This window comes from Neolamprologus brichardi, chromosome 12, assembly GCF_056152115.1.
Source record: "Neolamprologus brichardi isolate AB-2024 chromosome 12, ASM5615211v1, whole genome shotgun sequence".
Lineage (NCBI taxonomy): Eukaryota > Metazoa > Chordata > Actinopteri > Cichliformes > Cichlidae > Neolamprologus > Neolamprologus brichardi.
In genome coordinates, this window is record NC_142115.1 from 20116830 (window position 1) to 20122470 (window position 5641).

The window sequence follows — 5641 nt, forward strand, 5'->3', positions numbered from 1 at the left end:
GCAAACAAAACATGCCTATTGACCTTTTTTGTTTTGTTTTTTTTTCTCTGTTACATCACATGCAATGCTTTCTTATTTTAGGATATTAATACATTTTGAGACTTTTTTTTTTTTATAAAACACAATTATGTGTTTAGGTGGTTTAAGTATTAATGGAAACATGCAGTAGTTTAGTATTGGTTAAAATACCTATAAAGAAAGGTAGATTTCCAGTCATGATTTAACTGTTGTTTTAATGAAAAGCAACTGTGCGAAAGAGGTGGAAAATCAACACCATAGCTCAACAGTGTTTCGATATCAGAATCTGACATTGTTTCAATGTCAACAGTATTAGAAAATATAATGTTGAATCAATGTCAGGTTTCAACATTGATTCAACATCAAAACCTGACGTTGTTTCAATGTTAAAGGGCATTTCTATTCCTTGTCGGGACGTGCGGGACGCCTGGACTGCCGTCTGTGGTCTTCAGCATGATCACAATGTGTTATTTATGTATTTTGACTGGCTTATAAATGACAGGACAGTAAGCATTATCAGTGCACATGAAATAAAAGCATGTAGTTGTCACTCTAACATTGATGAGGATTTTCCTTTGGCTCTTTTGAACCAAAACAGGTTGGAAAATCCCCTGAAATTAACAGCAATCGAGAATAAATTGCTTTCTTCTCTTCTGTGTTATTATGATGTGCAGAGACTAGCCATAAAAGGAGTCTTTTAGGTTGCCCCGATGAGACGATTGTACTAGTCATTTTCAGACATGAAAGAAATTAAATGCATACCCTGAACTCTTGACCCGTACACGAAGAGACATTGTTGCACTTTGCTGCCATGTTAGGGTCCACTTGTCAAAGGTCAAAGAGTTGTAAAATCACGACAAAGATGCTATGTGAGATTATGTTTGTCCTGTGACAAAATATTTGAAGATGGGTCACTGAATAGTTCATTATGAAAATGTTGTGATCATATACCTTTCACAGTCACTCGACCTCAACCAAGACTATTTGGGGGAAATTTGACTGTCATAACAGATAGATAATAGCTTTGTTATTGTTTCCAAATCAATTCCAGGAAACACTGAAGCTGTTGCAGAGGCATGTGTTGTACAAATACTTCAAAAACTTGTGTTTGCCACCTGCTTGTACACATTGCTTCTGTGGTTCCGGTCTGTTATGTGTTTTGTTATGGAAATTTTAACAATAACCTGCAACACACCCAGTGAGCTTGATTTGAAGTGGGTTTAATAAACACATTGCAATGTGGAGAGAGCATCCCAGTGAAACACTAGGATCATCCCACTATCTGTTTAACGTCTCCCATTACAATGGTCTCACTGTGTTAATATTGCACGTGCATGTAAACTGGTGATGGGAGTGCTTTTACTATAGTAAAGTGAGAAAGTGATATTACTATAACTAATGTGATATGATTAAACATGTGATTAATACATGAGAAAATAAATTTGCCTCCACAGTTTCTACATAGTTTTGTCTTCTGAGCCTGTTGGCAGAGAATGCTATTTGTGTGCAACTTAGTAAAAACATATCAAACATATTTCTCTTTCAATAGATTTTATTTATTTATACTTGTATGTTTTGTCAGTGCCCTTACGATTATTGTGGTGCTGATTCAAAGAACATCAGTAAGTCTAAGGCAGATTAAAGCCCAACTTAGGCATTCATTAAGTGAATCCACAACTCACTGTTACTATAACACAGAACACAGAACAGAACATGTTCCCTCTAAGCCTGAAGGGAAAAAGAAGGAACACACACATGTAAAGGAAGCACTCAAAACGCGCGGCTATCCTAAATGGGCATTCTTAAAGTCAGCAAAGAGGCACAGAAAAGAAGATCAGACACCAGCGAGGGAGGATAAGAAGGACAGACGCAACAACATTGTCATCCCCTATGTAGCCGGTGTATCAGAGAAACTCAGGAGGGTTTTCTCCAAGCATGACATCCCGGTGTACTTCAGACCCAGCAACACACTCAGACAAAAACTGGTTCACCCGAAAGACAAAACGCCAAAACACAGACTTAACAATGTGGTGTATGCCGTACAGTGCAGTGAGGAATGCCCAGACCTCTACATTGGAGAGACCAAACAGCCACTTCACAAGCGCATGGCACAACACAGAAGAGCCACCTCCACAGGACAAGATTCAGCTGTCCATCTGCATCTTAAGGATAAAGGACACTCTTTCGAGGATGCCAATGTTCACATTTTGGACAGAGAGGACAGATGGTTTGAAAGAGGAGTGAAAGAAGCCATCTATGTCCACTTTGAGCGACCATCTTTGAACAGAGGCGGTGGTTTACGACACCAACTCTCTACCATCTATAATCCAGTTTTGAGATCCCTTCCCAGACACCTTAACGCCCACTCACACCCTGGGCCATCTGACCTCAGGAATTCGCATGATAAGGTGGGGCCAGGTTTCACAATGAACTCACCCAAAACTCTGGCTGATTGGGACCCACACCCAGTTCCACACCTTGGCTCAGGCGATTAGAGGATCATCAGGGGGTCCTTTTGTCCCTCTGTGGGGGGACACTCCCACCAGGTTTATATCTGGGACTCTCCACCATTTGACCTTAGAACTGAAGAAGCCTCTCGGATGAGAGGTGAAACGTCTTCAAGTAACTTAAAGAAGTCCAGACGCTTTTCTTTGCAAGCTCCTTTGACTACGATGACCTGGATGACTGAGAACCTTCACAGACATATAACACAGGACACTTTATTAAAGTGGATGAAACAGGAATACAGGAAAACAGCACTGCAGGGTAGTCAATCAGTGAACTTGATTATGAATCCAATGCGAGGGGCTTTACATAATCAACTGTGTACAAAAGGTCAATAGTGCCTGTCAGGTACGCTGGAATCATACACGTTACCATCAACAGTATCATTGTGAATGTTACACACTTAAAGAAAGTTTACAATGAGCAACATTTACTGACAATAGCCATACACAGGTAAATGTGTAGTAAATGGTAGTGCAGTAAATCTGCCTAGTACGATATTAAATACACGATACACTTACGACTTCATATATGTCACATCGTTTGTAACGACCACGGAAAGCACCACCGGGCACTGCAGACGTGAAGGCGCGTGGATACCGTCTGTGCCTGAGTGAAGGCAGCGACTCGGCTGAGCAGCTCCTGTGGAGGTTTGGTGAAGACCATACTTCTCACCCGGCCTGCTGACGATGTGCAGGGGCATCTGGATTTATAACACGAATTGCTAGTGTCGCCATCATCAGGTGTAGCCACTTGAAAAGACTACAAATGGGCGTAATGCATTAGATGCTGGCTAGCGCGCAGCTAACATTTGCCCTAAAGTAAGAGTTGAATGAACTATTCAGCCTCGTGTAATTTCAGCTAAGTGCAGGAGCGTCTTAGAGTCTATAACTTACCGTAAACATAAAAGAAATGCAAGTTTCCATAAAAAATAGCGGACTTACCGGCTGCTTCGCTATCCTGGTACGTGTTGTTGTTGTTGTGCTGACGCAACTTCCGTCGACTGACGATTTATGCTTTATGCACAATACTCATGGAGTGGTGTGAACGTAAACCAAACAGCCAACAGGCGGTATCTACTACGTGAAAAATGGCGCCATCTTGTGGCCCCTTTCTGTCACTATAATTCATTCAAGGCTTTGTGGGGAATGCTTCACCTGTAAAAGTTTCAGTCACCGGCGACATTTTTTCATCAGCAGAACGTTGAACGTCATCAGAATGAACCAAATTCCATGACGTCACACAAGTCAGATCAAAGCACAACCAATCAAAATCTTGACTTTGATCTCTGAAAATCCTCAAATAGCCGTTAGTTCGCAGTGTTCGTCACAGCAATCAGTTGCGATTAGTTCACATTTGCTCCGTGTTTTTAAACAGTTTGCTAAAGAGATTTAAACTCCTTTTCAAGGACATTTTAAAAGTTCTATACCAATCAGCTAAAGTTTGACACCTGTACCGACCAGTTTCCTCCAGTCTATTAAAGCAGACTGTTTTCCAAAAATGGATAGAGGAGACGGCTCACAAAACCATGACGATGGTGAACAAAACCATGTTGGTGTAGGGCTAGCAGTCAATGAGCTGGTTTTGGCATTGCTGCAACAGGGAAATCTTATAGCAGTTCACATGATGTTCCCCTGGCTGGAAATCGATCAGTTGCGTGGTTTAGTTGATAATCAACTGCCACAACAAGAGGAGGCAGTTGATGTTCCGGTAGGAGGCATCGAAATAAATCCTCCCCAGGAAATAGCAGGACCCTGGGAAAATAATAGAGCAGAGATGGGAGTAGGCGATAACATTGAAAGAAATCTACTCCAACAAATAGAACGACTCTTGTTCATTAATGGAGCAGAGATGGGAGTAGGAGATAACATAGAAAGAAATCCACCCCAACAAATAGAACGACCATTGGTCATTAATTCAGCAGAGATGGGAGCAGGAGATTACAGAGAAAGAAATCCACCTCTAGAAATAGAACGACCCTTGTACAATAATGGAGCAGAAGAAGATCCAATTATTGACGAAATGGGGTGGTGGTGGGAAGATGAGGGATCTGAAAGCGACACTGAAAGTGTTACTGATAGTGACACAAATGACAGCGATGACGATGGAGACAATGGCCAGGATGCTCCTGTGCTATTGCCCCCCAACCCAGTACCAGGCGGTTCGAGGAGGAGACCAAGGGAGGAGGAGGATGAAGAAGAAGAAGATGGGAGAGCTAGAAAAATGTCTAAACACTGAATTTTGAGCTGAGCTGGACAGTCAGTGTTGCTCCCACCTTTCAAAGCTACGTGTCCTACATTGTGTTTCTTTCTGCAGAGGAGCTTGCATCCAATAAAAGCAGCAGGAACAAACACAGGAAACATATAAAAAGGAAAAAGTGAAAAACTGCAAAGCAAAAAAGGAGGAAACAGAGACTCAACGAAGGAAGATAAATAACAGAAAGAAAAGAAGAAAATGTCATGGCTGTGTGAAGGCAGGCAGGAACCCAAGAGCAGGAATCACAGAGGCAAACGTGAAGTCAAAACACCCGTCTTTATTGGGAGTTTGCCGATTGAACAGAAAACTAATTAAACTGGGAAAGCAACAGACAGGAAACCGGACAAACAGAGTAGAATGAAGAACGACGAGCAGGGGACGACTCAGACACTAAATACAAGAGGAGAACAGGACTGAAAGGAAACAGCTGGGAGACACGGCTGACACTGATTACACAAACGAGACAGGGAGAGCACAAAACTGAACACACTGACATAAGACACAGACCTTCAAAATAAAACAGGAAATGCACAGACTGGACTCAGAGACACAGTAACAGACAGAGAACAGAAGGAACACATGGACAGAAACTAAACAGAGGGAACACAGAACCCAGTGTCCTACATGTAACATGCTCAGAGACTGAATCTCGGCTGGCCCCCTCTGACCCACGGACTTAGTTTCCTGCCACCAGGGACCTGTTTACCAGACTTCCCCTATACCACCTGTGACCCAGTATGTGCAAAGCAACATATGTGTCTTATATCACTGGTACCTTGTTAGATGGGGATGATTGTGGTCTCACTGGTCGCAGACATGGAGGGAGTGGTCCTATTGGTTGGCTCCCACATTAGGAAGGCGG

At 42.4% G+C, this 5641-nt stretch overlaps 1 long non-coding RNA gene across 1 annotated transcript; it reads right to left on the reverse strand.

Annotated features, from left to right (window-relative positions):
* Nucleotides 1-1560: 1560 nt before the first annotated feature.
* On the reverse strand, nucleotides 1561-3817 carry LOC148100227 (uncharacterized). The gene is made up of 3 exons (XR_015719850.1): nucleotides 3468-3817; nucleotides 3045-3285; nucleotides 1561-2711 (listed from the first exon to the last, which is right to left on the reverse strand). It is a non-coding gene; the product is annotated as an uncharacterized LOC148100227 (long non-coding RNA).
* Nucleotides 3818-5641: the final 1824 nt, after the last annotated feature.